Below are 17945 nucleotides of genomic sequence, written 5' to 3' on the forward strand. Positions count from 1 at the left end.
CATGGCTGGAAGTGCTATTTCCCACTAAACAGAGTACTCTTACATCTTTGGTGTGGTCAGCATTAACCTCTACTGAAGCACAGACATATTTTAAAGCTTTCCTTACTTTTTCTTTAAATGAGTAAATTATTACATGAATTAATGAAATATGAGTGAAAAAAGGCAAAATAGTTGTTGTTTCTATGAACATTAAGGTAAAAGCTTTTAAAAGACTTGACAGAGACATCACTAAAACTTGCTATTCAATTACATGCAGACAATTACTATAAAAAATTAAGAGAAGGGAGAATTATTTTACTCTACAAGGATTTTACACTCATATTTCTTTACAGTATCTTCAAAATCTCACTCCACCCTAAAGAAATGAAAATTAGAAATTATAGATAATGAATGATGAAGTCATTTATTTTTTTAAAAGAACCAGCATGTATTTAATCATTTGACCATTAGGTGTACATCAAAATATTGTGAATAAATGTGCATTGATTTACACAATGGTGAATAAATATGTATTTTTAAGTTGAAATTAAAAAGTTAAAGCTAAGTGTAGTTTTTTAAGAATAAGTGTTTAACTGATTTTTTGATTAATGACCAACTGTCAATCCAGATTACATTAAGATATCTACTTTTTGTGACAGTTAGAATCTACTAGTTCAAAATTAAGTATGAATTCTATTTTCATAAATAATTCTTTCTAGAATTATTTCTAAGACTAATAGAATGGAATAAGAGACTTGTATAAACTTTCCTTGTGTGTCTCTGTCATGTACATATTCATGTTTGAAAAGGAGTCAGAGCGAGAGTAATTCTCTTGTCCTCCCTCTGTGAGAGAAAGTGTGAGAAGGTGAAGAGCATCCTTGCTCAGAGAGGGGAGTAGCCCCCATGCTCCAGGCTCTGGCTCCCGGGAGATTGACATTACCCTGAGGAACCAGGCCCTCCCTGTAAAATGCTGTGGGGCATGACTGCTGACATACAGGAATGTATTGTGTAGTGAAGAGAGGGGTTGAAAAGTAACACTTAGGTTCAAATCTGCAAAAAAAAAAAAAAGTAGTTTTTTTGTTCTTTAAAACTCTCATCTTGCATTGGAAACTCTATTCCTGCTGATGGCAGAAAAATAATTGCACTTGCCAATTAAAGGCAAGTTATTCTCTTAAAATTCAAATTTCTTATCAGAGTTAGTTTTCACTTTCAAAATTTTCACTCTCTTTTGGCTCACACTGGCCTCTGGGTGTAAGGAAATGCTAATGCAGCCTTGGAGCATTGGGAAAAGGCATTCTCTTTGTTGCTAGCCTTTGCAGAGATTCCCTCTTCTTGCCTTATTCCCAGGAGAGTCGTGCTGGGTCTGCTGAGTTGTGGCTGGTCTTGTCTGAACTGGTGCTGTGGTGTTGTGCTAGAATTTACAGGTCAATGATCATGGATTTAGCTATTGCATTTATGTGTAATGACCCCTGTGCCATAGGCCTCCTTGGTCTGCTATACTGCTAGTCCTGTACATGAGTGCTCCACTGGGAAGCTCCAGAACCTTTGCCTGCTTTATGCACACCTCATTGCATGGTGCAGGTTTTTGTGAGACAGCTCAAGGCTTCTCCCTTAGCCATTGCTATTCTGCCCCAACACCAAAATGGATCTGGAGCTTTGCTAAGGAATGTAGTCTCTCCGACTGATTTTGTAGACATAAACTACTAACTCCAGTGTTCTTAAATCATCCCTTAACCTTAATATCTGTTCTTCTCTAACCCCAGGGAAATCGACCCTGAAAGAAAAGCTAGAATACTTACATATGACTACTTGCCCAAGTCTCACCATTCTCAGCTCCCCTCCACAACAATTTAGAAGAATCTTTCCTTATTTCCATAGGGTGGAGTCCTTCCTTACATCATATCTTTATTCCTCTCTTTCCTATGGCTTACAATAAATATGCTTGGGCTCTCATGTTTTGTTCTTGATATATAAAGGGAAATGTAGAATTTACTTTTAAAACTTTGTTTCAACAAGATCTGTATTTCAATGCTATTATTTCACAAAGGATTCAAAAGAGTGCTTTTAGACTTAAATCTGAGCAATGGCAATTTCGATCTGGGGATTATCTGTCTACTACCCCTTCCCTGGGATAATACATCTCTGGGTCTAGCATTTTAATTGCTGAAGGGCAATAGTGGAGGGAGAAAACTGAATTACTATGAGGTAAAACACATTAAGTAGTATTTCTTCAATTCCCATTACATATATTTTACCCAGGTGAAATAGCCCCTGCCTTCTTGAAGCCCTGTTGTCTCCATCTGGATACACACCTGCCCAAAGTCATTCCTTGTTCTGATCCAAGAAATAGCAATAAAAGCTCCCTGAGAAACTGATTGAACTAAAGGGGAACTGAAAAAGTGAATAATAAAAATACCAGAAGGTACGATCTATCCAATATCTGATACAGCCGGTAGATTCCACTTGCATAAGCCCTCTCATCCTAAGACTGGAAAAACAGGAGAACATGGCCCTTGATTGAATAACATGCCCCTCTGCCCCCACTGACCCCATGCATCTCTCACAAGCATCAAACACAAAGCAGCTTTAATAGCCTTTTCTAGGTTGCCTTTGCTCATTAAAGTACAGACATATAGAAAACAGTGCCGTAGGTGGGTGTTTCCTCATTTAACATGACCGCCCTATCATTAGATCTTTTCCAAAGAGAAATCGACAGAAGCACTGGTGAGCCAGCATTCTCTCAACTACACACACACACACCATGAAGCCAATAAGATGACTTACATATTGCCTAACACTGAGAATATTACTAGTAAATGAAAGTAAAGGGACTCGAGTTTTCTTAGAATAATAGTATAGGTGGCTACTTTATTTTCAAACTGGGAGATTTTTAATAATTAGCTCAAAACAATGGGCATTAACGAGGAATGCCCCAGTCATACTAGGGCATATGGTTATCCTAATGATAATATAGAAGTTATGTTCTGAAAGGTGGTGAGTACTAGCAAGAAAAAGGTTTCTTCATCTTATAGGTGCTCTACTCTAAGGATTAAGAAACACTTGATGCCTCTTCTTGGGATGCCAAATAATACTTGTCACAGCCCCTCTAAGATAGAACCAGAAGAAGTGTAGGTTAGATATTGCAGAAGAAAAGAATTAATGAACTTGAAGGCATAGCAACATAAACAATCCAAAATAAAACACAGAGAAAAAAATAATATATAAAGTTAGCATAAAAGATCTGTGGAAAAAACTTCAAGCAGCCTAATATATATGTAATTAGAGTCTCTGAAAGGTGAGAGAAAATACTTGAAGAAATAATGCCTGAAAATTTCTAAATTTGGTGAGAATTATAAATAAATTTGTAGGTCTAAGAAATTTAACAAACGAAATAACACAAATTATGATGAAAAACACATAATCACAACCTAATCGTACAAAACTAAGAATTACATCAGATTTCTTAATAAAATAATGCAAGTGAGAAGACAGTGGAACATCTTGAAAATAGTGGGAAAAAAATCTGTCAGTTTAGAATTCTATACCTCATTTTCAGAAAAAATGAAGGCAAAATAAAAACTTTCTAAGACATATAAAAGCTGAAAGAATTCACCAACAGACCTTCACTAAATGAAATTTTAAAAGAAGTCTCTCAGAAAGAAAGAAATAATAGCAGTAGATATTTGGATATATATGCAAAAAAAAAAAAAAAAAAAAAAGGCACCCAAAATGGTGCAAATATATATGAGCACATATATAAGATTTATTATTATTATTTAAATCTATTTAAAAGATAATGACTAAACAATAATAAGTGTGTAAGAAAAAATGTATGAAAACAATAGCATAAAGGCTACAGAGAAGAAATGAAATATTATATTGTAAGGTCATTGAATTATATACAAAGTGGTATAATATCACTTGACAATAGACTGTGATAAGTAAAAGTATGTACTATACCTGAAAGCAACAACAAAAAGTTATAAATAATAAGCAAAAATAGAAGCTAAAATTGGAAGCATGAAAAGACTTAACTCTAAAGAAGACAGAAATATTAAAACAACAAAATATATGACTACAAAGGAAACAACATATGATCGGTAGAGCCAGAAAAAGCATTTGCAAAATCCAACATTCATTTCTGAACAAAACCAAACAAACAAAAAAATCCAAAGCAAACAAAAATATCCAAAGCGCTCAGCAGACCGGATATAGAAGAAAACTTCTTTAACCTGAGATAGGAGATCAAAAGATAAAAGAAAAGAAAAAAAGAAACAGCTAACACCTTATTTAATAGTGAAATATTGAGTGTTTCCCCAAAGATCAAGAACAAGACAAAGATATCTACTCTCACCATATCTATTCACAGTTATACTAGATCTAACCAGTTCAACAAGGCAAGTAAAATAAAGGCATCCAGCATGAAAAGGAAGAAACAAAGCTGTATTCTCAGAAGACATAATTGTCTTTGTAGAAAATCTATTGGAATCTATAAAAAGTTAATAGAACTTATGAGTTTAAAAAGGCTTCAGGATACCGAATCAATATTCAGAAATCAATTGCATGTCTGTATACCAGCAACAATCAATCAGCAATCAAAAATAAAAGCAATATTGTTTCTAATAGTATCCTTAGATAATATGATGTTCTTAGGGATAAATCTGACAACAGGTATGCAAGCACTGTACACTGGAAGCTATAAAACAATGTTGAGAGAAATTAAAGAAGACCTAAATTAATGGAGAGACATTGCTTATTCATAGGTCAGAAGATTTAAGATACTATTAAGATGTTAATTTTCCCCAATTGACCTATAGGCTCCACTCAATCTAAATAGTAATAATAATAATAATAATAATAATAATAATAATAATAATAAATCCTAACAAGCTGTTTATAGAAATTGATAGACTAATTTGAAAATCAGTATGGAAATTTAAAAAACAAAATAGCCACATATTTGAAACAAACCAACATGATATTGGTTTAAAGATAAAATTTGATCAGTGGGACCAAGAGTACAGAAACAAACTCACGTGTATTTGGTCAATTGATTTTCAACAAAATGCAAAGACAATTCAGTGAAGAAAGGAAATTCTTTTCAACAGATGGTGCTGGAACAAATGGCTATTCATATGCAAACAAATTTTAACCCATATCTCACACCACATACAAAAATTAGCTCAAATATAAAATCTAGAATTATAAAATTTCCAGAAGAAAGCACAGGAAAAATCTTTTTAATCCTGGTTTAGGCAAAGATATCTTAGATGTACACCCAAAGAAGAACCTACACACACAAAAAATTGATAAATTGCATTTTATGAAGGTTGAAAACTTCTCTTCAAAAGACGCTTTTAAGAGGATTAAGACAAGTCAGAGACTGGGGAAATTATTTGTAAATCATGTGTCTGATAAAGGGCTTGTCTCCAAAAAAACATAAGGAAATTTCAAAATTCAATAATGAGTAAACAATCAAAAATTTTCAGTGGGAAATATGTTAGCAGACTCTTCACCAAAAAGATCAATGAATAGCAGATGAATACCTGAATAGATTTTAAAAATCATCAGTCATTATGGAAATGCAAGCAAAACCACAATGAGATACCAGTACACACCTATTAGAACGGCAGGAATTAAAGGACTAATCATATCATATGTTGGCAAGGATATGGAGGAACTTTAACTTTCACATATTACTGTTGGCAATATAAATGATCAACTACTTTGGAAAGCAATTTAGGAGTTTCTTAAATAGTTAAATAGCTACCATAGGATCCAGACTTTCCACTCCTAGGCATTTACTTAAGAGAAGGGAAAGCGTAGGTCCATACAAACACTTATAGACATGTTCATAGCAGCTTTGTCTGTAATAGTCAAAAACTGGAAACAGCCCAAATATCCATTAACAGATGAATGGATTAACAAAATCTGGTATATCCATACAATGGAATACTACTCGGCAATGAAAAGATCTGAACTGATGATGAACACACCAGCATGAGTGAATCTCAAACTCATGTTGAGTGAAAGAAGGCAAACAAAAGAGAGTAGGTGCTGTATGATTTCATTTATATAAAATTCTAGAAAATGCAGACTAATCTATAGTGTCAGAAGATTTTAAGTGGTTGTCTAGGGATGGTGGGTTCAGGTAGGTGGGCAGAAGGGAGAGATATATATAATGGGAAACAAGGAAACTTTCAGAGGCGATGAACACGTTCGCTGTCTTGACTATTGGTTTCATGTGTTTATTCATGTTTGATGCATCATTATAACAAAACTTGCCTCTTGACTCTAGTTTACTAAAACCCCCCAAGCTGCTCATTCATAAGAGTGAAGAGAAAGAAAGATCCCTTGTTAGTATTCAGGTATTAAAAAGATTTTATTTATACATTTCCTCTTAGTCTGTCTGTTGATAAGGCTTAGAACAGCTTATTCCTTCTTACAACTTTCTATTAGATATGCAACATAATTCCAAAACTCCAGGCATTTTAAAAAAGTATTCAAGCATAGCTTGTGTTCACTTCTCTCTAGATTCCATTCTTCCAAGTAAGAGGTCTTTTGAAGAAGAGGTCTTTTGCTAATATCAAATTTGTTAACCAGACTTACTAAACATTGAACATACTTTAGCTGATGTAGCCAATGTATGAGCCACCTCATAAAATTTAGTAAATTGCTAAATGTTTATGTGAGCCATAACTTTGTAATTTTAATTTTTAAAATTATATACAAAGTGGTACTTAAGAGAATGATCCAAATACTATATGTCTATGACCAGAACATTACTATTATAAAATAATCAGCCTCAAAACAATGGATTTTAGGAAGCAGAGAAGAGAGTCTGGTTTTTATCTTGAGGAATAGTGATGAAACTAGGCAGTATACATACAAGTACTTGATTGATTCAATAGGCTTCCTTTAACTAGTACATCGGATGATTATTCTGGAATTTCTAAAGCATAGGTTGTCTGTTCTGCCTTCCCTCTTTACACCCCATTAAGACTCCAATTTTAATTTTTAAAAAAATTAATTTATTTTCCCCTCATACTACCAGAATGTTAGGCAAATGTCATTTTGCTACCCAAAATGATTTTATAAGGGGCTAGGAGCATATGCTTATTTCTAAATTGTAATTTAAAAATTATATTTCCAAATCAACAAAAATACATTAAGGCTTATTAGATATAGTCTATCATACTAAGTATTGTTAGGCAAACAAATATAAAAAGCAATCTTTGCCAACAAAAAGTATGAAATGTAGCTAGAGGTAATCAAAAGTTTTAAATGAGAGAAATTAAAAACAGAATAAAAATTCAAATAACTATTCATTACAAATGGAAGAAGTACCTCTCAGAAGGCAGTACATAGTTAAGTGTCCAATGACCATTCCAGAGAGTGGTTGCCATGGGAAATCAGAGATTTATCATAATCTGGGCAAGTTGGGGAAACTTTTCTTCAAAGAAGTAAGACTGAAGTTTTTGGTCCTGCAGGGTTGTATAACGTGCACCAAATGTTTGGCTAGACCTATGAAACACACGATTGCTTTTAATAAATTGTTGGGCTGATGTTCTCTATTCGGAGAGTCAATATGTTCAGGGAATGCACTTTGCCAGTAAAAAGTCAGTCCCTTTAGATGATGATGCTGACAAGCTTGCCAGTGGGTTGCTCTTCTCCCAGGCTAAACACACAGTGTGACTGAAGTCTGAAGGTGTCAGTCAAAAATGGCCCACTTGTCGGAACTGGGATGTGTTTGTGGAGCTGTGTTGAAGCACCTGTACCCACCCATGTCTGGACACAGTTATTAGTCCTTCATTTTCTCAAGTGGTAAACTTGTTCACAGATGTTACTGGAGGGAAAAAAAATGTTCAGTGTTTATGCAGCAGATCTGCTCTGAAGAAACCATTATGTTCAACTGAGGAAATGCCATAGTTATTTTGGTATTCCTTTAATTTTGGAAGTCTGTATTATTTGCAGGGCTAACCAAAAGGCTTTTTTAAAAATCCACAAATAAACATTAAATTCCTGCTTAATACGGTGGATGTCACTGGTTTTTGAAAAACAAAAGAACAATCAATCAATCACTCTTCTCCCCACCCAAGAAGCTCAAGGCCTTTCTAGTATTGACAACCCAGAAATCTCATTGACAGGAGCCTTATTTTATTTCTGATTCGGAACATCTGTCTCAAAAAGTAGGCTCTGCAAGAAGGCCCTTTCTATTCTTCATGTTTCTGAAACTGGTAGATTTAAAATAATAATAATAATAATAATAATAAAGCTAAGAGAAAGTCTCCAAAACCAGTCTCTCATCAGCAATCAAGGAATTTGCAAGTCAAAAAAATTATCTCCAGCTCTTTAACTTAAGCCTTTTCTGAGCTGGATAAATAAAGAGGAATGCATTTGGGTTCTTTATTCTTCTTAATGCCTAAGAAAACATTTATTATCTTTCAGGAAATAAAGACAAAGGAATGCTGATTTATAATTTTTTTCATACACAGAACCTGTGTTAATTGGCAAATTGAAATAAATTTATACTCAATTAGAGCCACCTGTGCTTTGATTAGTTTAAAATTTGATGCAAGCTCCTTTCTAAGGATTTTTACATGGGAGTAGATTGGAGTTACTGGAGGGTTATTTTTTTGTCCCCCCTTGGCTACCTCTGATCTTAAATTCCTACTTCTATTGAAGTTCTTATCTTCACCCTTCATTCCACCTACTCTGTGTGACACTGACTCATACCTCCCTAAATACCACTGACCCAGGGCCGTGTGGAGAAAAATTTCCTGAATATTTGGAACAACGGGTTTGGGTAGGATGGGTGGAGCACTTCACGCTGAATATTAGGTATTTGTGTTCATAAAAATACCCCAGACATTTCTATAATCAAGGGGACTCTCTTTTCTAATAAGGACCCAGCCTCTCCCCACACTGCGGCTTTCACACTCACCTTTCATATCTCCTTGCCCTTCCTTTAAAGTTTCACTGGCTCCCAAACTCAAGATTCCTGTAACGTAGTTCCTTTCTCAGACTCACCCCAGACCAGTGCTATCCCATAGAACTTTCTATGATGATGGAGATGTTCTACGACCTACATTATGCAATATGGTAGTCACATGTGACTACTGAGCACTTGAATTAAACATCATACTTAATTTTAATTAATTTGTATTTACATTCGATAGCTACATATGGCTAGTGGTTATTATATTGGATAGCACAGCTCCAGACCATCCAACATTGCCCAAGAGGCCACTTTTTCCAAACTGGACAGACTTATTAAAGTGTGTTTCTCAACACAGATATGAAGAAACAGGAATAGTTTTAAAAAGAAAAAAACAAATATAAAGACAGGAATAGTTTTTTCTTTCTTTCCACTTATTAAATGTCTAATGTGATCTGTGTCCATGTGTATGAAACTTAGCCATAAAAAAATTTTAAAAAAGAGAAAAAATGACCTTCAATTTAAACTTTAGGATTCTCTGGCCCCAACCTTACTCTTTTAAATACTTTTTTTTAACATATGCTTATACATTCATTTAATGCTAGTGTCCATATATAAATTAGTAAATTATGGTTCCGTGTTAAAGTACCTGACAAGTAACTTAGAGTAGCCAAACAATTTAATATATCTAAGTAATGGTTTTAAAATACATAATTTGTGTTTCTAATTTTTAGGCTACACTCCAGTTAAAAACATATATATTTATATACATACATGTATATGTATATGTGTATATACGTATAATTGTACATACACATATATGTATACATGTGTATAGTCAGTTGCCTGTATGGAAGTTTGGCATTCTATACAATAGGATCATGTGCTTGATTTTCACCCTAATATTCTCTCTCGACAAACTGAATGTGCTTTTGCTAATGTAGTGTCAGTGCAGCTAATTGTTATTTCTTTCGGTATAAAGTATAAGCTCTGGAGCATTGCGATTCTTTTAAAGAAAGTTTTACTTATCCCAAGAGTGTACATTTTGTTTTACAATATATATTTGCTTTCTACATTCTTTCCTTTAAAATGTTTATTACCAATGTTAATCTTAAACAGATGGGGTTTGTTTTTGTGACTGAATGTGCATTTGGTAGATACTGTGAACATTCCCTTTGCAAACAAAACAAAACAAAACAAAAAACTGTTTACTTTTAAGCCAAGGCCTGACATATTTCCTTTCTGAAACACTCCCTTGTTTAGCTATTTGCTTGGTCTACCTTTACTTTCTTCTGCATTTGGCACCCAATCATTCAGGTGTTTCACATAAAAATTTAGCATTTCTGTTTACAAAGAGCAGAGAAGAATGGTACGTGCTGGGACACTTCCTGTTGTGATTAGCTTTGCCACCTTCCAGGTGTGCCTTCCTCCCTGCGTGGGAAGCAACACAGCTGTCTTCATTCTGTTAGCTAAAAAGAGCTCTGCAAAAGGAACATTTGTTGGACTGGCAATTTATTGCCTGTTAATTCATCACACTAAATAAAACCCTCTACCTTTGTATCTTCTAAACTTTCTCAATCATACAATATTGTAAACAGTTTTTTGTTTTGTTTAGTCAGACTCTTATTTTGTTACTCATAATGTATAATAATTGGCTTTTAAAGTCACAAATATCTTTATTACATACTTTAGTTATAAAAGTAACAATCACATGAATTAAAAAATGGACTAAAGGAAAAAATAACCCACAATGCACCACTGTAATGCAGTCATTAAGTTATTTCTTTTCATATGCATGATTAGAATAATGATGTCCATACAATATAGTATTTTTCTTTGTAATCAGTTAACATTTTATTATAATATGTTTCCATGTTATGATACAGTCTCTTCGACCCCCTTTTTTTATAACCATCATTTCAGTGGCTACATATTATTCCATTCAGGTGTCACACCATAATTTATTTAAATAACTGCTCACTGATAAACATTTGGAGTACATCTGATATTTAAGTTTGATGAATTATACTCCTAGGAGCATCTTTGTGCTTATAACATTTTACATATTTTATTTTACCTAATAGTGGGATCACTTATCTATTTTTAATATATTAATCTGTCTAGATCTATCTCTAATGAAATATATCTATCTATATCTATTTATTATTGCTTTACCGAGATAGTTAAATTTTTAACCCTAATATCAAGCAAGGGTATGACCAATTAGTATATTAGGAAAAGACAATTTTCTGCAATGTTAAATATATTAATTTACTCAAAATATCCTTTATGAGCACTAACTTTGCCAAGTACTATTCCTGACATACTAAGAAGGCAACAGTGGCCAAGAAAGCCACCATGCCTGTCTTGGTGAAGCTTTTCTTATTATGAGTTATACAGATCAGTCTACAACAGTGTCCAGTACTTTGAATGGGGAAATAGATGTCTTCTTAGATGGGTCTCAAGCATCAAATTCCAGAGCCTTGTAGGGCCTCTTAGAAGAAGTAACATTTAAATAAACCCTAAAGAATAAAGAAATAACAAAGTCATAGGGTGGGATAGGAAAAGATGATAAAGGGCACTTCAGATACTGTTAACAGCATGTGAACCACGAAGCAAGGAAGCACACGTGGTGCATAAAAAACTAAAGGAAAGTTGTGTGCTTGGAGAGGGGATCATGTGTAGGAATATTTGAATGTTTCTTTTGCATTTGTTTAACATTCATCAACAATAAGATTTAATCCTTGATTTATCTATCGAGTTGATAATCCAGACTTTTTTTCCAACAAAAGTATTCCTGTTCCAATACAAGGCGATGTATTAGAGGGCCAGTTAAACTGCAACCTTGCCAGTATCAGATGGTATCATTTAGATTATTTTAATAGCAGGAGAATTTTTTTTAAAAGGTATTATTTATGTTTATAACTATCGTTTCAAGGTTTATGGATTGATTTGAGGGAAAACCCCAAAGGAGGCTCTGTTCAAAGAGATGACCCATAATTCTTTTCCCGAAGACTGAAATTCCTTTGGCTTAAGGCATTGAAATCCTTTGTTAATTTGTAAATTTATTAGTGGAAAGGATTACATATTCTATTCCTTTCGGCCATGAACACTTAATAAAAAGTTATTTTTTTTCATATTGGTTACCAAAGAGCTATGTCCTTAAAGAATGGATCACAATAGAATTAAATTTTTATTGTGAATTTTGAGATAGAAACAGTCCCTAGTAAGGGTTTCTCCTTGGAAAGTGAAAACTTAGATGTGGGTATTAGACTTGTGGAAGAGTTGGAAAGCAGTGGTAGAGAAGGGAAAGAAGATATTACCCCCCAAAATGATGAAATGGCTCCAAGTCATGCCCTATTCATAAATTTTCCTAGTCCCAGCCCTGTCCACAGTAGTCATTCTAGAGGAAAGCAGAAAATCCCTTTGAAATATAACTTCTTCTAAACATAAGTATGAGACTTTTGTTGCATGGCCAATTTTTCAATGTAAATAGACCAACAGAATTATGGTTTCCTTCATATTCTGGCTATTAGGTCATACACTCATAGGCACACCCTGTATCTTAGGGAGTCATGAAGAGTTGCACTAGGTGGGGAGGTAATGATTAATGCAGTTGTTGGCACCATAATTAGGTGGAGTAATGTAGTTTCAATTTAGTAATAGCAATCATCATAACTAATATTTCTATCATGACATTTGCAATTCACTGCTTAAGTACTATGGCAGTCTTTTGACTGTCATAAATATTCTGATTATTCTCCTTCTTGGCATGTGGTAGTCATTTTTATTCCCCACCTTCCTTAAAGTTGTGACTTGCTGTGGTCAGTGGAATAGGAATGAAAGTGATGTGTGTCTCTTTCAGGTGGGCGCATTAGCCAGTGGAAGATGGGAACAAATGGGCTTAGTGAAACAAACAAGGGATACCCATTTGGTAGTCCTTGGGAAATGTGGAATTGCAAGGACTATTGAATGAAGAATAAATGCTCATAATCAAGCAAGAAGGGAAGCGGACAGTTACAAATTAGTATTTCTCTGGCTACACTCTACCTGCTTTGTGGTAAAGCCAAAAACCCTCAAATTCTTCCAAAATAGTCCTGAAACTTCTCAGGAAACTCTTGCTGTGCTCTGCAGCCAAATCATTTGACCGCAATGTGCCATCGTGATCTTCTCTTTTGCTTCAGATCTCTATGGCAATGGCAATGGACAAAATAGCAGCTCTTTCAACAATGTACATCAAAGGTGTTCCTGCTATAATACTGCAGTTGCTGAGCCAAAATGCAGTGCCACGTGCCGAGGGCAATGGCACCTAGACCAAAGCTCTGACTGTTGCAGTTAATGGAAATGCCCCCTCACATTGTCATGGACACTTCTAGCATAAGTATACCAATGCCGTGGCCCCTCAGAAATCCTATTTATATTAATTTTTAGTCATTTTTTTTTTCATTATAGCCCTCTTTGTCTCTGAGTAAGAATATGAGATCATGGTGGCTAGACCAGAGTGACAGACAGAAATGGGGGTGCACTCAAAATCATCCTCGCCTTCTGTCCTGGCACTGAGTACTCCAAATAAACCAATGTATCTAAAAGATTCCTTCTTCCCTACAGACGATTTCACTGCTAGGAGTTTCCTCAGGCCCTCTGCCACAGAGACTTACTGGACCCAGCCTATCCATTCTCCAGACTTGTCAGTATATTAGGATGATCATTGGTTAGGCCCAAGCTGGGTATTTGCCTACAAACACTTTGGGAGCTTGCAGAGTTTCTTTGATTGTATTGATAACAATATGAATCAGTCTAAGAAAGTACTGAAATAAATAGAGTTGAGTTAGGGGGAAATAGAGGAAAAGGGGATAATTGCAATGTGGAGCCACTGTGGAATTTCTTTACAAAGACGCATTGTACTGGGGAAAGTGCATCATTAGAAAAGAGAGAAAATTATATCATAGTGAAAACTAAACACCTGCAGTTGTTTCTAAAGGACAATATTTAGGCCTATATTTTTTACAAATCAGTGTTGTTCAAGGACAGCTACAGCCCCTCTGAACCATCTGGTGAATGAGTGTGACAGAGATTGTTTGTCCCCCAAACACACTCTTCACTTCTTTATTTAGTAATAAAATTTGAGTTTTATCTGGGCACATGGTCCTTAAAGGCCTACATGCCTCTGAATGTAACGGATGTCCTTTCCATTTCTTCTTTTCCCTTCTGGCTGGTTGGATTGGAGATATAATGGTGGGAACTCGAACAGCCACCTTAGACCATGAGACCGAAGCTCCATGATGGTGGAGCAATAAGATACAATAAGCTTGAGTCCCTGACACCATGAAACTGCCTATCTATTTTGGACTGTTTTCACTCAGACTGTTAAATGAGAAATAAATTTCTATCTAATTTAACCTACTGTTATTTTATTTTATTTTTTTTGCAGCATATAAGATCATAACCTAACTGATATAATGATAAAATTAGGACCATGAAAAGAAAGCTACCAAATATTATAGCAATACTGGAAAGATCAGAGGTTTTTGGGGGCGGAGGGGGGGAGGTAAAAGATATTTAAGGTAAAATGAAGAAATTAAAAATGCAGTATTGACAGTTATACCACCCAGTTTTTGTTTAATATGAGGAGAAACAAGCGTGAGGTTTTTCCAAAATAATACACATTAATGTACTCTAATGTACTCTAATTCCGTAACCTTAATACTGTATCCTCAGTATTAAGCATGAAAAGATGCCTTTGAAAGCCAATGAATCTCAATAGCTAACTTCACCTTATGAGTCCAACCATGGGAAACAACTTATTCTCCCATTGCTCAGAACAGTTTCATAAGAAGAATAAAATAATAGGAGAAACACATCAGCATCTTTTCTTCTCTCTCCATTCTCCTATTCCTCACATGTGTGCCAAGGGTTATAAACTAAATTGCTACAATCCTAAGAATAAGTTTCCTTTTTGGCAACACATGAGTGAATATTCTCTACTCCTAGGAGACTTGCAGCAATAGAATTACCAACCCCCAGGACCAGTGACTCTCTGTAGGCCATGGGCTATGAGAGTTGGTGTCTGCCTCTGGCTGGATTGATTATAAGTCCAGTCCTGAATGGACCACCTTATTTCATGTAATAGATAAGAACAGTTAGGTTGAGTATAGTAGAAAATATGATAAATGATGACTTAAACTATAGTGATATTTACTATCCCATTAAAATAAAAAGTCTAGAGGTAAGAGGTCTCAAGATTAGTTAAATTCAGTGGCATAATGACATCATCAAATACCTAGACACTTTCCATTTTACTACTTTGCTGTTCTCAGCTATTGGCTTCCATCCCTCTTCAATACAAGATGGCTGATAGAGCCCACACTCACATCCTTCTTCAGTCCTGTTTAATTCAGTGTTCCCCACTGTAGCTCTGTAAGTTCATGTAACCTATGAAACCTGCCCAGAAAATGAGGCCTCCTCAGTGGTATTTTTAACAGCAGGTTGAAACTTTACCCTTGTGCTTTTGGAAAGGTTTCTTGTTTTTACGATCTTGAGGTTTAAGAGCGCTGTCTAAGTCAGGGGAATTCAAAAGAAAAATATTAAAGTTAGTATAATTGAAGGGAAGGTGAAAATTATAAAATAACAGGTTTCTTTTCAGTTGGTATGAAAATTTTTTTCACTAGAACAGCTAGTAAAATCTATTTTTTTCCCCTGCTATGCATTAGTTTTCTGGCCTTAATGAAAATTTACTAAGAAGGCTGTATATTACTATGAAATAACTGTCTTAGAATATTTTAGCCTAATTTTAAAAATGAAAATTGTGTTGTTTCAAGGCTGAGCCATTAATAAGCTAAGACTTCTTAAGAGTTTTATAAAGTAAAATTCTAATGAACTTTCCGATCATACAAAGTAACAAAACAATGATAAAATGGCATGTAGAAAAAAATAATAAAATAAAGGAAAAATATGGAAGACTTCTCAATCTTGGGGCAAAGGTCTTTTAAACTCTAAGCAATTTTGGTTTGACTTCATGGTGATTATGTGATGGTTTGTGAGCGGTAATGTCAAAATAACTGTTAACAACAACAACAACAACAAAGGATTAGGCCATAATAAAGAATAAAAAAGTGTTTATTTGAGCAAAGGAGGGATTGCAGTCTGGGGCACAGATTCAGGGAGCACCCTAAATTGTCCTCTGAAAGGACAAATTGTCCAAAAAAAGGCAGAGTTGATAAAAGGCAAAACCATCAGACTTGTTCTCATTAAAGACCTCTATGTACATGAAAGATGTTGGCTAGGTCAGCTGGGACTGGTCAGACCAATTATGTAAATGAAGATGCTGGTCATTGAAATGGAATGGTTCCTTTCAGATTTTGGAATGCAGGTAGTCCATGATAAGGAGAAAGTAAAGTTCACATATGTCCATGTGGCAATCATGGATCCAGGATATTTGTTGTTCAGCTTTGAGCTGAATTTAAGAACAGGTCAGTCACTTAAGCACAGTTCCAAGAATTGAGACATGAAATGTGCGTAGGCCCCACTTCTTCAAAGGCCTCCCAACTCTCTTATCAATGATTTTTCCATTTATTTTCTTCATTATTACAACAGATGTCTGTTCATCTCAGAATACCTCTGCACATTTATTCGAAGCCTCCTAAGTCAGTGATTCTTCCCACTGGTTATTTAATGGGCATTTTGAGAATGGGTTTTGGGCTATACTCTCATTTCTTCCCAACCAAATCCTTACTTTGTTTAATTCTACAGAAAATGTAAGTTCTCAACAAACCTCTCTCTCTTAGGTTTCCTTGGCTGTTTGATATGATAGAATAAATTAGGTGTAACTCCAGAGAAAAAGAAACCTTTACATGGAGAAAGCAGAAGAGTCTTCAATATAGAGATAGCTGTTTGACTTTAAAAATGCTGCAGGCACACTCAATAGTGTGTCCTTAAATCAAAAGTACAAATGAGTCAGTGGTCGTGTGCAGGCGAGCAAAGAGTTGGAGGACAGGTCACTTCTTACAACGTTTGGCATGTTTTAGGTGCACATAGTTCTCATGGAATTGGCTGGGAGGCCTCTACAGAGATCTCCTGGCAGACTGGTGCCCACTAAAACAACTGTGACTTTCAATAAAAATTCATGCCATGGGTGCCAAAGCAAACTTGTGAAAATTGTCCACTTTCAGGCAACCCGGACAAAAACCTTAGGAAGGCTGAAGTCACTATTTAAAAGGCTCTCTGTAGCCAAGAGAAATGTATCCCTGATTTATTTGAATACAGGTTCTTGTAAATGGCAAAGATACAATTAGCCAAACTTGCATTTCATACCTGAAGCCTGGATTCGGCTCAACCTAATCTGGCTAGTCAAAACAATGAGCTCCTTGGTCCTTGTTCTTTTTTAGATGCTAAATGGAGATTTCAGAAATGTAGTAAAACTGGAACTTAAATTTGAAGATCTGATGATTAATTGGGAGTTTGAGGTGATTGCTGTTTTTATTCTTTCAGATAGACCGTGTTCATTGAACTGCAAGGAAAATATTTTCAACAAAGCAAAAAAGCAAGTTCAATTACGAAACCGGAGGCCTTAAGAAAATATTTTTTTTCTTTTTTGGTATTTGAATTTCTGATTCTCGTCAAATATGAGTTGTATGCAGTCTGCTAAATGGTAAATCAAAATGTCACCACTTGACCTTGGCAAAGTTACCAGGTAATGAGGATGAAAGGTGTATGGAACAATTTGTGTCTATCTGAGTCACTGAGTTTTCCTTCAACAGCATGAATGTGTCATCTGTTTTGTCATGGCTTGTCTTGAGCAATAGAAGCCACAGTGGCCACAGAGAGGAATGTGAAGAGCACTGGCCTTCAGGTCAGGGGATGATATTCACACATAGGCATACTTCTGTAAATGTATAGACTTTCTGGAAGGATGCACAAGAAACTGATAACAGAGGTTGCCACTGGGGTAGGTCCTAGAGTGGAAGCCTGGTGAGTCACGGGTAGGAAAAGAATTTATTTTTTATGTATACCCTGTTTTCATTATTTATTT

At 35.1% G+C, this 17945-nt stretch overlaps 1 protein-coding gene across 4 annotated transcripts in view; it reads left to right on the forward strand.

Annotated features, from left to right (window-relative positions):
• The first annotated feature begins 2163 nt into the window (after window positions 1-2163).
• ZNF475 (zinc finger protein 475) overlaps window positions 2164-17945 on the forward strand; it is a 77174-nt gene continuing 61392 nt past the window's right edge. Inside the window, exons 1-2 of one of the 4 annotated variants that reach the window (XM_039848537.1) lie at window positions 2164-2378; window positions 17405-17606. The gene's annotated coding sequence lies outside the window, so the exon portion shown is untranslated. The other 3 variants (XM_039848542.1, XM_039848541.1, XM_039848544.1) reach the window with 3 other exon arrangements.

Source organism: Pteropus medius, unplaced genomic scaffold (genome assembly GCF_902729225.1).
Source record: "Pteropus medius unplaced genomic scaffold, Ma_sr-lr_union100, whole genome shotgun sequence".
Classification (NCBI taxonomy): Eukaryota; Metazoa; Chordata; class Mammalia; order Chiroptera; family Pteropodidae; genus Pteropus; species Pteropus medius.